Genomic DNA, 16556 nt, shown 5'->3' with positions numbered 1-16556 from the left:
ATGTGTGCGCCTCTAGTGCGTGTTAAGCGTGTTAAGGTATGGGAATAAAGATACATATGTGCCACACAGCATGAATGTCATGACAGAGGGCTCAGAGAAAATCTTGGGTGTTGGTCCTTGCCTTCTACCTTGTTTGAGATAGTATTTTATTGTTGTTGTTGTTGTTGCTGTTGCTGCTGCTGCTGCTGCAGCTGTTGCTCAATGTTGTGTACACTGGGGCTTAGCTGACTCACAAGCTTCCTGGTATCCTCCTATTTCTATCTCTCATCTCGATAATGGGATGACCTGTTACCAAAGCCCAACTTCCCACGGATCCTGGGGATTTGAACGCAGATCCCCACCCTCGCACAGCAAGTGCTTTATCTAATGGTTTATCTCTGAAGCCCTGTTAAAGCATTTTCATTTTTTTGTCAATCTATGCCAGAGAATTCTGATGCCTCTGCTGCTGGTGACAGCATGTGTTGATTTTCTGTTAGTGATTAGTGTGAAAGCTTCCTGGATGTTGATGAGTGGTTAAGGAAGATAAAAACAAGAATGCTGAGCATTTTCTTACTGGTAGACTCTTGATGACATTTAAAACTTCTGGTTTGATTGACATTTCCTGCTTTTGATCCAGCCAGTGATGGAAATATCTCGTTGATGCTGGATAGGGGTTGAAATTTAGATTGGACCCTTGGCCTCCAGCACAAAGATACCATGGATCTCCCTCTTGTTTATAACTTTTTTCACCTCATCACACTCCCTGGGAGAGAGGGCAATGTTTTTTTCTCCCAGTTTGGAACTTGAAACTAGGATCAGGAGAGCTGTGCTACCTGCTCAAGCATAGAGCGTTGATGTCACATGACAGGGGCTAGAACTGTGTCAGTGTGACTCAGGGTGTGAACTCTGAACCAGTTTGCTCAGCAGCTTCTCCCTGGTAGTCATTGCCATACTTCATCTCCCTCAGAGTCCCAGGGCCTCGGTGCTCGGCAGGAGTAATAGGCTACATTTCACGTCGTTGGGGATGCAGATGGAGATTCTGAGCAGCTCATACTGCAGTGGCAAAAGAGATAGTCCTATCCACCATTCAGAGCCAGGACCAGATGTGAATGTATGCTCACCCAGTGTACCTGGCCCTGGACAAGTCATTGTACCACTGTTAGCCTCAGTTTACCCATCCAAAAACTGAAGATACTAAAACATCTGAGTTTAGTATGACATTAGTATGACAGTCTGCACTGACCCTTAGGGTACTCTATACCCTCAGCATGTCTCTCTCCATATCTGCTGGCATGAAGCCATGGTAAGTTTGAGGACAAAGAGGTCACTGAGGGACAGAGAAATGACGGTTCACCAGGGAGCTGGAACACAGTGTAGCCAGGGGTTAGAGCAGAGAAAGGTGTGGCCAGTGGTCATAGAATAGACACAGACACCAAGGACAAAGCTGGGGCAGGGAAGGTCCTGGGGTGTTCTTTCAGATCCGTGGATATTATAGTACACACCCTCCTCAGTACTGTTTCTAAATTCAGTATAAAAGACTGCAGTCTGGGAGGGAGACTCCTATAGAAATGGAAGGGATTTGTGCTCACCATTCCGGGACACAGAAAGGGGCTACAGTTCTGACAACGGCAGCTTTGCATTTCCTGAACCCCCAAAATGCTGTGAATGGACCCAGGTAAGACCATGATCGGGCTTGATGTGATTGCAAGACAAAGATTGCTGTTTGGACAGGCTATGTAGGCTACCAAAAGGGGCAGACACCAAGCACTACTTGAGAAGCCACTTCACAGATGGCCAAAGTTCCTAACAGGACAGTGAAGACTGCTGACTCAGAGCAGCCTCTGTGGAATATTCCAAAGTCTTTATCTGTGTATGTGGGCAAGATGTGTGATTGGACAAAAGACCGTCATGACTTGCATTAGGGAAGATCAGACAGGGAGTGGAATTTGCATACTTAAAACCATCTGGGAATTGAAGAGACTGTCTCATCTCTGCTTCTACAGAGGACTCAAGTTCAGTTCCCAAGCACCTGTGCCCGGTGGCTCACAACCAACTGTAACTCCAATTCCAGAGAGATCTGACACATCTGGATTACACAGGCACATTACACTCACACATATGCACCCCACATAATGTAAAATATAAAAACATAATAAACTAAAAAAATTAAACAGGCAACGGCTTTCAGACACTGTGGCCTAAGCCTGTTTCTACTTTGTCTGTAAGACCCTGTAAGGTACAATGGCTGCTTCCTTCCTCTACTATCTCTTCCTGTCTCTTCTAATCACTTACTGTACCCAGCCCCTAAGACTATGCATGCCTCTCCATGTAATTCCTTCTGTTCCAAGTTGTCCCACATTAGAGAACATGACTTATTCCCTAGTGAGAATCCTTATGAACTCAGTAGCCCTCATGGGGTGACACATGAGCTACACTTTAAAGGGGAAAGATTGATATTGAACTAGATAGATAGATAGATAGATAGATAGATAGATAGATAGATAGATAGATAGATAGATAGATAGACTACAGTTGACACTACTATGTGCCTACTTATATACCCATTATGTGTTATGAAAGAACTATGAAAGAACTACTAACACAATGCCAAGCTTCTTTTGTGGATAGATCCTCCTCCAAAGGATTGAATATCCTGAAATCTTCCCCATGTCTCTCATTCATAATGTCAATACTTATACTTAATACATATACATAATACTTATGTCAATAAGGCAAAGTCCTCGATTTACAATAGAAGAAAACCCATAGATACATAAATGACTGTTAGAGGAGCATGGTGATAAGATATGAAGGAAAGGTTCAAAGTGTGATAGGGGACCTGGAAGGAGAGAAGAGGGAATGGGTAGGGCGAGAAGCTCCCTGGGTGGGGAAGGATTAATTGCCAGGACAAGAAGCTAAATGGAAGAGGAGAGGGGTAGTGTAGACATGGAACATAGGGCAGTGGGTATCTGGAAGCAGATTATGGTTTGGAATCAAAATGACCTGTTGGACCCATCTTGTCTGTTTTGTCATTTTTTTTTCCAACCATGTGTCATAAAAAGTCACAGAGGGGTGGAGAGAGACTGGGAAGATGGTTCTGTCAGTAAAGGCGTTCCTTTGATGGCATGAAGGGTTTGATCCTCGGGACCCATACTAACAAACACATAAAACATAAACATGGTGTGCTGTGTTTATAGTCTCAGCACTGAGATGATAGAGAAAGATAGATCCCTCAGACTCCCTGGGCAGATAGCTTAGCCTTCTTGGTGAACTCTAATACAGTAAAAGATCTGATATTAAAAAAATAAAGTGAACAGAGCCTGAGAAACAATAGCTGAGATTGTCCTCTGATACACACACACACACACACACACACACACACACACACACACACACACAAGCTTAGAGCAGGGTGACACGATGCTCCTTGCAGTTAGGAGCCCCTGAGAGGATAGATTTTCAGTGTGAGAGGTCAGAGGAAGGGAGGAGAAGTCCAGTAGATTTCTGAAGTAAGACCTAGGCATATGGGGAGGCTGGGGTATCCGGCTGGATAAGGGACAAAGATGCAGAGCAGAGAGACTGGTGGGTCTTGGGAGTTGTGAATTGGAAAAAAAATACAAAAACCAAAAAAACATGTTATCAGGCTAAAGGAGCCATTGGAAAGGGAACCAAGAACTCGTGTGTGTGTGTGTGTGTGTGTGTGTGTGTGTGTGTGTGTGTGTGTGTGTGTGTGTATGTGTGTGTGTGTGTGTGTGTATGTCTGCTTATTATTCCTTGTTTGATGTATTTCTGCATTCTATCTGCCTCTACATTTTCCTTTCACCTTTCTTCCTCCCTCCCTCCTAGGGTTTGTCTCCTTTAGCCCTTGAGAAGTGGAGCACAGACATCCCTGTAATCACCTGTAACAGTAACAGCCATTATCTCTCGGTGAACACTCCATAGCCTCAGGCAACTGCAACCTACAGTTTGTGAGCCCCATAAGTCTCAGGATAGCTTTGAGGGAGGCTCAATACAAACTTACTTAAAAACATTACAAAATTTGTTTGTGATTTTCCTTTTCCCATTGGTAACTCAATCACATTGTTCTTGAGCATGAACTGCACCGATGATGTCATGCCATGATGTCAAAAGACTGGGCGCGCTGATGGAGATGGATTTCTGCCAAGGACTTGCATCATTCAGACACCTGACTGTTGCAGCAGGGGTCAGTGCACACAACTGGACTCTGGCTTGCTATAGTGGCACATGTTGTAAGCACGGTCCCTACCTTCTACCCCTATCTGCTTAGTTTCCTTGTTATGCTGTACGATAGTGGGAGGAGAGGCTAAATTTATCAAGAAAATCCATCATTTCTCATCATTGTAGAGACTGGGAAGGCCTGGGTCAAGGAGCTGGCCTTGGCAAAGGCCTCATTGATGAGTCAGCCCACGGTGGGAGGCAGAAGAAATCACTTTTGTAACAAACTCATCAGTTCTGACAACATGGATCTATTCACCAGGACAAGGCTCTCAAGACTGAGCCCTGTTTCATAGCTCCAACCTCAGCACCACTGCCTTGAGTAAGAAGTGTCCAACTTCTTGGAGGTCATATTCAAACCACAGCGTTACAATGTTACGAAACTATAAAATGCTGCCAACATGCAGAGATGAAAAGTCATTTAAATTCTACAGCATACTCCAGCACATGTCAGTCATCATACCTGGCATGTGGACTGAGTGACGAGTTGTGTTTACGTGGTCTCCATATGGGAACAAGTGCTGTGCCAGTGGGGGGGCAGAATATTCCTCATCTCTCAACAAACACCACCCACTCACTTGGATTTGAATTAATTACTACATTATAGCTGTGAGCATTTTCACAGCCATGCCAGGCTCAGGAGACCTCACACTGGTACTACGTGGACTCTGTGAATGCACAGACCACGGCAGGGTCACCACTACCCAGGGGCAAGCAGAGGGCAGTACTCACTACCTCTTCTTCTCTTCTCTTCTCTTCTCTTCTCTTCTCTTCTCTTCTCTTCTCTTCTCTTCTCTTCTCTTCTTCTCCTCTCCTCTCCTCTCTTCCCCTCCTCTCCCCCCCCTTCCCTTCCTCTTCCCTCCCCACTACTCTCTGTTTTTGGTTTTTCAAGACAGGGTTTTTCTCTGTGTAACTATGGTTGTCTTGGAACTCACTTTTTTGACTAGTCTTGTCTGGAACTCACAGAGATCGACCTGTCTCTCCCTCTCAAGAATGTTGGGATTAAAGGTGTGCAGAGATGGCTCACCAGTTAAGATCACTGACTGTTCTTCCAGAGGTTGAGTTCAATTCCCAGCAACCACATGGTGGCTCACAACCATCTATAATGGAGTCTGATTGCCTCTTCTGGTGAGTGTGAAGACAGAGGACTCATATATATTAGGTAGGCAGATAGATAGATAGATAGATAGATAGATAGATAGATAGATAGGTAGATAGATAGATCAGATTAGATAAGGTTATGCACCACCACCTCCAACTCTTCTAGTGCTGCCAGCATTTCTGATCTTTTTGTGCCCAGTTTTTCCTATGCCTGAGACTTCTTCTAAACACCTCCTGGCCCACGAGGGCAGATATTACTGCTATCCTACAGGGGAAGGTATTACATCTCTGTAGCAAGAAGAGCTAACTTGCAATGGTGGCTTTAAAATATGATCCCCAAATTCTTTGATCATCCTTCCATTGAAAGATAGATCCTCATACTCTTTCCTAGTGCCGCAGTGTGAGTCCGGGAAGTTCTTGTTGACATTGGCAGAAAAATTGTGGCCAAAGCCATGGTGTCAGAGTCCAGTGGCAAGAACTAACATGGCTTCTTCCTCTTCACCTTCTCTGTAAATAACACATTCTAGGTATGGCGGTTAACAGATTGTGAACTTGACAATATCTGAAATCACTTTGGAGAAAAACTTCTGGGAATGTCTGTGGGGCGAGTTTCTAGATTAGGTGGGAAGGATCGTCTTAACTGGGCACCATTCCTTAAGATGGGGTCCTGGATTGAATAAAATGAGCTAAGTACCAGGAACCATTTCTCTTGGTTTGCTGACCATAAGTACAGTGTGACCAGCTGCTTCTCACTCTTGCCACAATGACTAATCACCAGACTGTACCATCAAGCTGTAAATTAAAGCAAACCTTTCCTTAAGTTGATTCTGCAAGGTACCTGATCGCAGCAATGAAAGAACAAAAAAGCAGCAATGCATTAAGACAGTGGCTCCCAACCTTCCTGATGCTGGGACCCTTTAATAGACTTCCTCATGTTGTGGTGAGTCAAACCATAAAACTATTTCCATTGCTACTTCCTATCTCTAATTTTGCTACTGTTATAAATCATAATGGAAATATGTTAGGGGACAGGAGTTTACCAGAAGGCTCAAGACCACACGGATTGAGAACTTCTGTTGCAAGATGAGAGGGAAAGCCAGCTACCATGACCCTCTCATGCAACCTCACACAATGATCCAGACAGCAAGAAAAGGTGGCTTCTGCGGCAGTCAGGACGATAAGCCATTCAGTAAGTCTAGTCTGAGTGTCTCAGTGATGATGACCCTGGACACCATTGCGATGGTGACCCCTCAGTTTGGTTTAATGGGATATGAGAAGAGGTATTCACTGAAAATGTTCTCCTCTTCGCATTACCTGGGATGAAGATGTGGTAGGAAGAAAGCAAGCAGTCATTTTGGAGCATGTGATGTAAGTTATGAGGACTATAGAACTAGATGCTGAAGCTTGGACTCTGACTCACTATATGAGCTCTGGCTTACCTATTCAAATATGTCTTGAAATAGTCATTAGCATTTTTGCATTATTTAAATGTCTCCACTACCTAAGCTGTTGTTATTTGGGGACTCTGTTACAGCACTCAAACTGATACACTAATGCTAACCTGTGACTAAAAATGGGCAAAGGATTACTCAGAGGGGTATGCAAGCCATGTGTACGCATGGCATGACACATACACTATATAAGTCTTGCTTCACACCAAGTAAGCTCCCAGTTCTCGGGCACACTTAACTGCCGCTAATTAGTACCAATTTATGCAAAAGTGTCACTGGATCCCAAAGTCTGCAGAGACAGCAAACGAAATAAATAGTGTAAGTACACAAAGACCCTGGCATAGAATAAGCTTTCGACTAAGATTAGTCACTATGAATATGCAAATAATTATGCTTCCCAATGTGTTCACACCAGCATTTACTCTAGGATTGGATCCTCTGCTACTATAAAAGCACTGGTAAAGGCATCTGAAAGCCTGCTGACCCAGTCCTAGATCACCCCCACTCACCAGTGGGCAGATATCTGCTTCACTTCCTTGCAATCATTGACCATGGAATGTTCTAGGCCCTAGAATGCCAGTCAGTAAAGACACTGAAGCCATGCAAAGTGAAGGTGGGCCTGCTGTGTGCAGGGTGGAATGGAAACAGGCCATTCCCTCCTCATCGAAGCATGCATAAAAGCTCAAGCCCTTGCATTCTCTTAGCCTTAGTGACCTTCCACCCATAGATCTGTTCCTTCCAGAACATTCTATGTGTCACTACCAGACAGTCTTGGGTAGTGATTTGTTGAAATCTTCGGGAAGCTAAATGTGTGCTGTTATCCTTGGTTTACCAAGCAGATCCTAAAGCTCAATGAGGTTAACCAACTTGCCCAGGTCACCCTGGGAAAAGGGGTAAAAGCTTCAGGCCTCCTTCCCCCTGAGTCCATGACATTGTTCAAAGGCCTCTTGTCTTAAGTCTAGGATAAGCAGCCAAACAGAAGCTGAGAACCAAGCTAGTAGCCCAGTTGGCTTGATGACCTTGTGTGAATTTATGCATCCCTAGAAATTGTATTAATCTAATCTTTTGTTGGAATAAAATACCTTAAGCTGGGTAGTTTATGGGCAATAAAAAATGTATCACTCATCATTCTTGGGGTTCAGAGGTCCAAACACAAGGGGCCAATAGAGTTGCGTATCTCCCTGTTCCAGTTCACATGATGCAAGGAACAAGGGGACCTATCTGGGCCTCATTTATCAGGTCACCACCCAGTGAGAACAGACACAGTGTTGCTCGTTGAGTTGGCAGCACCCATGAACACACAGGAGGGAAAAGCCAAGAGCTGCTGATCATGTCCACTGGGTGAAGCACTCTGGGGAGAGTCATTTACCTCACCATTTAATTTTCTCTCTTGAAAATACCATCTAGATCAATAATATTCTCCCTATTCTCTGTCTATAAGTATAAACTCACAGGATCTGTGGTGTGCTTAGGTCCCCTGTCTGGAACTGAGGTAGGGCTCCAGTTTGAGTGATACCTACCCCCTCTGTACCCTGAGCTATTCTTTCTATAGACTTTATTGTTATTCTGCTCCTGTATAGCTACTGAGCTTCAATGTGAAATGTCCCACCCAAGGTTATGTATATGAACATCTGGTTCCCAGAGGATGACACTGTTCTGGGAAGTTGTGGAATCCTTCCAGGATGAGGGCCCCAGGGTTGGGGAGTCTTTAAGTTTATAGTCCAGCACCACTTCCTGTCCCATCTTTGCTTCCTGCTTCATTCAGTGTGAACGAGGGGCTGGGTAGTCCTGCTGCCATGCTTCACCGCTGTGCCTTCCTGGCCATGATGGACTGCATGCCCTCAAGCTCTAACCCCAAACAAAGTATTTTATGAGAGGTCCATCCTGGCAGTGGCCAGATCCAGCAGACTGCCTTGGAATGTTGGAAGGGAAAGGCAACCAGGGCTGGCCTTCCTTTGCCAGCTTTTCCAGAAAGGGGAAAAGGAAAGGAAGAATTACTGTGGGGTATCATGTCACCCCAATGCTGAGAACCAGAGGATGTGACCCACTTTGAGAATGCCTGCCAAGTGTCAGGTAGGGACCACAGAGGACAGACTCGTGGTCTCCACATCCAGATGTTCACAGGTAAAAGGCAAGGTGACTAGGTGATTCTGGAGTCTCTGTGTCCTCTGCTATGGTTTGAATGTATCCCCCAGATGTGATATGTTGTAGACTTAAATTCACATGATGGTGACAATTACGGATGGAGTTTTTGTACGACAACTGCAGGTAGATGACATTTGTAAGGGTAGAGATGCCATGATGGTATTAGAGGGTTTATAAAAAGCAGTAGAGACCTGAGCTGGCAAGGTGGTGTCTTATATGTGTACTCTGCTATATTACCTTGTAACAGAAAGGTTATATCCAACTGTCAGCACCATGTCCTTAGAATTTCTGGTCTCTAGACTGTTGGCATTCTGTCTAAGCTCCACCCCCACAGTTACCTGGCAACAGCTAGCTGTGCCTGGCACTATAAATGGGGCTGCTTGCCCATCTCCTCATTCTCTTGCTTTCTTGCTCTCTTGCTCTTGCCCTCTTCCCCTTTCCCCTTCTCTCCCCATTCCCCTCCCCCCTCCTCCATGTGCTCAGGACAGGCTTTACTCCTCTCCTCTTCTACCCTGCTTCTCTCATTAAACCTTTCCACATGGAACCATGTTGGCCTGCTGTGGTTTGTCCGGACGTGAGCCGAGATTTCTACCCCAACATAGACCATAAGAAAAACAAATCTTTGCTATATAAATAACCTACTTCCAGGCATTTTGTTACAGCTAAAATGGAGTCCCTTGACCATACATGTTCTTTCCCTACATCCTGCCATCCTTCCCACCCATTAGCACAGCAGTGCTCAACCACTTTTCACAGGGGTCACCTAAGACCATTGGCAAACACAGATATTTATGATTCACAACAGTAGCAAAATTGCAGCTATGAAGTAGCAACAAAAATGTTCTTATGGTTGGGGTCACCACAACATGAGGAATTGAGTCAAAGGGCCTGCATTAACATAATATGCTTTGAAGCTGGGTGTGGCAGCCCTTGCCTTTAGTCCCAGCACTCAGGAGGCAGAGGCAGGTATCTCTGACTTTGAGGCCAGCCTGGTCTACAGTGTGACTAGGACAGCCAGGGCTAAAGCCTGTCTCAAAAACCAAAAACAACAGACAAGAAAACAAACAAAAACACACAGTTCCCTTTGAATAATCTTCCCCCTGGCTGAATACCCTTCCTACCTGGACTGCTCTGCCTTTGCTCAGTCTGGAGAGCCTCGGAGTATGGTTAGAAACCAGAGTAGGTACCTCAGCCTTGTCTAGTACTGCTTTCTTTCATAAACCCCAGCGAAGGAAGAGCACACAAGTGCACAGCTCTGTGAGGGAGACAGAGTCAGGGTGGGGAAATGCCACTGGGAGGAAACTGATCGGAGACAGCGAGGTGGGCCTCTGTGGGAAACATGCAAAAGGGGCCCAACAGAGATGTGGGAAGAGTTTCCAGCATTCACTGTTGCAGGCTTATATCAAGCTGCCCACACGTGTCTTCAGGAGGATGTGTGGCTTCTGAGTCATACAGAGATGCCAACTATGTGGCTGTGCTAGAGGATCTTCCATAGGAAGGCTGTTTGAGGAACTGACACGGGAACCTTCTCAAGTGGCCTTAATGTCTGCAAGCCATCCAAAGTGTGTTAGCTCTTCCTTTGATGCCTTGCAACCAGCTAGTGTTCCATTACCTTCGGCAGGAGAACAACCACTATATGCTCCTGGCTACCACCAAGGCTCCATAGTCTCCACACGTGAAGACTGGCCTTCTTCAGCCTCTAGGCTGTGGACCTCTGCAACAGGAGTCACCTGCCTCTTTGTTCTTCAAGAGTATAATGTTTTCTCTACTCTCAGCTTCTTCAGTGACTGCCACCACCTTAGGCTCTGAACATAGCCAATGCTTTTTTCACACTTTGTGCTTAAGCAAAGGCCTCCCCAGCTTTAGACCCCTGCCAGCAGGCTCTGCATTTGTGCAACGCTCCCTGTAAAGTTCCACGTCTGTGTGGCAGGCCCACCTACCTTCAGACTCTCACCTAGTACAAACGCATACCTCCCGTCCCAGCTCCATTGTTGTGTAATAATAGTCTCTCTGGCCTTACTACTCTACACTTGAGCAACTTCACCCCCTCTAAGCTCTGCAGCTGTGGAATGTCTCCCCTTTAGGCTGTAGACCTGAGCAACGGCTTGCCCAACCTTCAAGTTGTGCATCTGTACGATGGCCTTTCCACCCTGCAGGCTCCGTACAGTGTACAGTGGCCCCTCCTTCAAGTCCTATACTTGTGCAATGCCTTCCTCACCTTTCTGGCTCTGTTCTTGAGTGGGGTCCTTCCCAAGCTCTAGGCCTTGCATTTGTTACATGAACTTCTTCACCTTCAGAGTCCACATGTGTACATTGCCCACCGCCATCACCACACACACACACACACACACACACATACACACACAGACACACACACACACACATACACACCCCACCTGTAGGCTTTGCTATCCAGTAGTCTTACCTCCAGGCTGTGTGTCTCAGTTCAGTGTGGACTGTAGTGTGGTGCATTTACAAGAAAAGCAGATCCTGGGCCAGCTTCACTTCTCAGCAGTTTGATGCCCTAGGCAAGTTTCCTAACTTCTCCACGGCTCAGTGACCCCATCTCTGAAATGAAGACGCCAACAGTACCTGACTGAGATAATCTTCAGCTGATGAGAAAACATGCAGGGTGGGGACCCACATGTACCTTAAGACGGGAATCGTCGTCTGAGGGCAGACTCAGGAGACCAGAAGTGCTGATTTGCCAAAACAGGGTAATAAGTTCCAGTTAGGAAACAATTGAGAGAAGAGCATGATGAGTCTTGATCTAGATACAGGAGTGGAACTCGTCTACATAGGCCTGGGTTGGAATTCAGTTGCAGAGCTGGGAAAGCAATGCGTGCTACAAGTCATGATTTTCTTTCTGATTAGCAATGCTGGGCCTAGAAGGGTCTGGAGGTGGCAGTGATATAAACAATGAATTATGTCGCTTTGAGAACCATGAAGCCCAGTATGGCTCCTGGCCTTGAAGCTGGCTCCTTATACATTGGCCTTACTCTGCAAAGAGGTTTTCCTTTGTAACATACTTCCATTTATGATGGCATTAGTTTCTGACATGCCTTTTGTACTCTCAAAGTTCCGAGATGGTAGTGCAGTCAATGGACCTGGCCCACCCAGCCTTACTGCACTCACGTTCAGTAGGTGGTCATCTCGCACAAAGCCTTTTTTTTTTTTATTTAATCACCCATGTCACTACTGAATACTGCCCTGAGTATTCACTGTTGAATATAGAGTGCCTGGATCTGCTTCTGTTGCAAGGCCAAACCTAGAAGCTCCAGAACTATGGAAGCTAAGGGCAGTCTGCACCTGGAAAGGGGTAGCCCCTTCTCCTCTTTTGTCTTCCAGGGGCTCCGTGCTCTTGGCTTGTGTTGAGGAGCAAGCTCAGGAAATTCTAGAAGCTTGGGCTCTCAGAATGGCCTGCCTGGGACTGAGCCTCGGGGAGGAGAACAGAAAGTGCCTGGGGGAAGCAAAGACACAAACAAACCTGAGAACAAGGCCAGCATTTGTTTTCGGAGAGAAAAAGCCATTCAATCCCCAGAATGGAACCCAGGGCTTCCTATGGCCCCTACAACCCAGGAAGCCCTGCAGAATCTTTCCCCATAACTGCCTCCACCCTGGTTCTGCATGTGGCCTGACACTTCCTTGCACCTGTTGGGATAAGGCAGCTGCCTGTCCCCAAGGATCAAGGCGGAGAACTGCTTGCTCTGGCCCAACACCTGGTTTGAGATGAGGTCTTTCCCTTATACATCCAACTTTCTCTTCCTCCACATCTGTGGCTGGAATCCCCAAAGAGGAAAGAGTCCTGATGGCTCCGATTCAGAAAATGAGTCCACTCACCCATGGAGGAGGAAGATGGGGTACAAACAACTTTGAGTAACCAGTGACATTTGGCTTGTGCTAAGTCATTTTCATGTGTCATAGCATTCCCAGCAGATAACAGAAGCAGCTGGAGGTAATAGAAAAGTAACTCTTTCTAGAACAGTCTATTCTACAAGCACATCAGGGAAAGGTGGTAAGGGAGCCAGGAACAGATCGTGGCCATTCAATATATAATGTGTTGTCCCAACTCCAAGTCCCCATGACACGTGATGAAGACTTGTTTAAAAGGAAGGGACAAAGAGCTTAAGCTGCGAGTGAGTTGTTTATTCTGTTCAATGGAATACCTGCAGTCACGTGAGTGACTGGGCCAGAAAGCACACTGACCTCAAGCCCTTCATGCTCCAGTGCTTGACTTAGTTGAGTGCCTACTATGTGCCAAGGTCCATGTCCATCCTTAAAAAAAAAAAAATGAGGGGAGGACTAATAAGCAGTGTCACCCAGGGCCACTCTGTGCCTTTGAGAACTGGGAAACTCTGCTGTAGAAAATTATTATCCTTATTGATACAGATACGGATAACAGTGAAAGAAACAGCCTGTCCTGAGGTGGTGTAGAGTGGACAAGGTGTCCAACTGTCTCTGGCATAGTTACAGCCATAACGCATATGAATTCAAGTGTTTTTGTACCCTTAGAGCAAGGCACCATCCTGACATGCTTACAGCACTCAGTATTGAACATAAAGGTTATAGTTATTAAAGTCACTACGATGATCCAGATTCCTGACTTCTAGCAGTCACTCTCCATCTGGCTTACCCCCACTTCCCACAAGACTCTTGTTTTGAGGTCTACCCTCCCCACTGGCCCTCACAAATGACTTCCTGTGAAATGGGATGTAATGTTTATTTTTCCTAGTCGATTGGAAGACCCAAGATTAGCAAGGCACAGCTCTCCGGTCAGTGAGGGAGTGAGTGTTCATCTAGATGATTCCATCAGGAAGGCTCTGATATTGATTAAAAATTCAAACAGTCTATTGGGTTGGGGGAGGTGGGGCATGATCCTGCCTGATCCCTCCTGGTGCTGTTCTCTCTGCCTCTTCTTTGCCTAGAGGTAAGTAAGTTCCTCTCTCACATTCTCTAGCACCCACAGGTTCAGCATGTAGTAAATTGTCTGAAACCATGGGCCAAAATAAATCTTTCCTCCATAAGTTGTTTTCTCAGGTGTTGTGCTCACACAGGGGTGGGGGTTGGAGGGGAGTAGGAGGAGGAGGTGCTGGGGAGGGGGAAGGAAGCCCACACTATAGGCTTGTGTGTAGGTAACTAGTCTACTGAAATGGCTCCAGGACAAGAAACAGCTGGGTTTTCCAGGAAAAGCCAGAGAGTGGTGAGCCAAGGAGCTGCTATAGACAACATGTAAATGAGTCCTCCTGGCTGGATTCCAGTAAAATGTTATTTATGGACACTGGCATTTGAATTCTATGCCATTTTTCAAATGTTAGAAAATATTATTCTTTTGACTTTTTTTTTCAGAAGTATAAAAACTATTCCTTGCTCTCTAGAGCTACGAAAACACACATTGGGGTGGGTGCTCTAGATCCTGACATTTAACTTTTCTGGGAAACAACTTAGACAGAGCCAGGGTTGGGGAGGGGCAGGTCATCAGCTTGCTCTGTCCTTATTTACAGAAGCAGGCAGAGAGGACTTGAGTTCTGGGGCTCAGAGTCAGCCTCGGGGCACAGTCCGCTCCTCCCAGCCTGAGGGTGACTGTTTGCAAAGTAAACCCTGCACCCAAGGGCCCTGGCTCTTCTTCCAACTAACGATTTTCTGGAGCATTGTCTCTGAGCCTCCGTATGATGGGTCGAGAAGATCGCTTAGGCCATAGATGTGCCAAAACAATGAGCAGAGAGCTGGGAGACTATCAACTTGGTGATTTGCTCCAGCTCCCAGCTCATGCTGGACCACACTGAGTTAGCAAGTACTCGTGCCTCAGCACCCTTGCTCCTGTGATCCAAATTAAGATTTATTTATTTTATGTATGTGAGTGCACTGTAGCTGTCCTCAGACACACCAGAAGAGGGCATCAGATTCCCATTACAGATGGTTGAGAGCCACCATGTGGTTGCTGGGATTTGAACTCAGGACCTCTGGAAGAGCAGTCAGTGCTCTTAACCGCTGAGCCATCTCTCCAGCCCTTTTTTTTTTTTTTTTTTATAAATTTTTTTTTTTTTTGGTTCTTTTTTTCGGAGCTGGGGACTGAACCCAGGGCCTTGCGCTTCCTAGGTAAGCGCTCTACCACTGAGCTAAATCCCCAGCCCCATACCTGTGATCCAAATTAAAGAGAGAGGTGAACTGGTCTCATCAGAGTGGCAACTACAAAGTGGCAACCTCAAGATTTAAATCTACTACAACTCTACCACTATTGGGGGCTCAGGGGTTACATGATTGAACCCTCTTTGTCCTCCCAATGGCCAGGAAAGTGATGGGACACCAGGGCATTTGTCAGCATCAGTAGTAGTCATTCTAGCTATGGGTCTTGTGACAGGACACAGTTATGAAGTAAGAATGAAATAATGTTATAGTTGGGGGTCACCCCAATATAAGAAACTATATTAAAGGGTTGTAGCATTTGGGAAGGTTGAGAACCACTGATATAAAGAGAAAAAGGGTTGTGATGGCCCGTTTGTATGTCAGGGAGTATAGCTGTGACTGGGATATAAAAACATGAGTCTCTCGGGAGATGGCTCAGTAAGGGACTTGCTATACAAGTATGAGGACCTCAGTAGGGATTCTCAGTATCCATAAAAGCAGGGTGTGGCACCTCTGTAATTGTACATCTGAGGAATCAGAGGACCCCTGGTGCTTTCTGACAGATAATCTCACTGAATTACTGAGCTCCAGATTTAGTGGAAAAACTCTGCCTTGAAAAAGAAAAAAAAAAAGAAAGAAAGAAAGAAGAAAAAATGGTGGAGAGCAACACAAGACAGAGATATCGCCTCTGGCTTCCACATGAATGTTTACACATCCCCTCCTCACTCTGAAATAGCTAAACTCATTGTCTTTTTCAGTCCAGAAATTAACTTGTCTAGAGTCCATCATCCTGGCCAGTATTTAATTAAAGCTTGTTTCAGATTTGGCTCAAAAACTGTGGTTGTGGTCTTATTTCTGACCAGTGGGAGTAACAACTGTGAAGATATGAGTTGTAGTCCCCCAAACTGATATAAAATGGGATGTAGTAGTTCATACTGCTAATCCCACCACTCCTATAGTGATGAGGGAGTCAAAGACGATCCCTGAAAGCTGTGGGCCGAGAAGCCTGGCACATACAACAATGAAGGGAAGAGACTGTCTCAGATGAGTCAAAAGGTTAAGACCAACACCTGAAGTTATCCTCTAACCTTCATTTGTGCAAACACACACACACACACACACACAGAGAGAGAGAGAGAGAGAGAGAGAGAGAGAGAGAGAGAGAGAGAGAGAGAGAGGGAGGGAGAGGGAGAGGGAGAGGGAGAGGGAGAGGGAGAGGGAGAGGGAGAGGGAGAGGGAGAGGGAGAGGGAGAGGGAGAGGGAGAGGGAGAGGGAGAGGGAGAGGGAAAGAGATCCCTTTCAAGGGCATACCTGTTTCCCCCAACTAGACACACATCTTGATATTCCCACCAACCTCTGAATGACACTCCCATTTGCTGACCAAGTTTCAACATATGAACCTCTGGGAACGTTCCAGATTCCAGATTCAATATGAAACAGATTAAATCCAGAAAGGGAAATTTTGCATGTAAATCATGAGTATTCATATTAACCACATAAGGCAAAACATAGTGTGTGTGT

The 16556-nt window shown here is 45.8% G+C and overlaps 1 long non-coding RNA gene across 7 annotated transcripts in view; it reads right to left on the bottom strand.

The window, feature by feature from the left end:
- LOC102550354 (uncharacterized) overlaps positions 1-16556 on the bottom strand; it is a 30816-nt gene that overhangs the window by 13773 nt on the left and 487 nt on the right. For 3 of the 7 annotated variants that reach the window (XR_015625639.1, XR_015625635.1, XR_015625636.1), the window contains exon 2: positions 11338-11480. The exons of 2 other annotated variants lie outside the window; for them this stretch is intronic. This is a non-coding gene — a long non-coding RNA (uncharacterized LOC102550354). Of the gene's footprint in view, positions 1-9149; positions 9226-11337; positions 11481-16556 lie in introns of those variants that run through there. 2 more of the 7 variants (XR_015625637.1, XR_015625640.1) reach the window with 2 other exon arrangements.

This window comes from Rattus norvegicus, chromosome 7 (genome assembly GCF_021556685.1).
Source record: "Rattus norvegicus strain SHRSP/BbbUtx chromosome 7, alternate assembly SHRSP_T2T, whole genome shotgun sequence".
Taxonomy (NCBI): Eukaryota; Metazoa; Chordata; class Mammalia; order Rodentia; family Muridae; genus Rattus; species Rattus norvegicus.
This window is presented reverse-complemented; position numbering and strand designations above follow the sequence as displayed.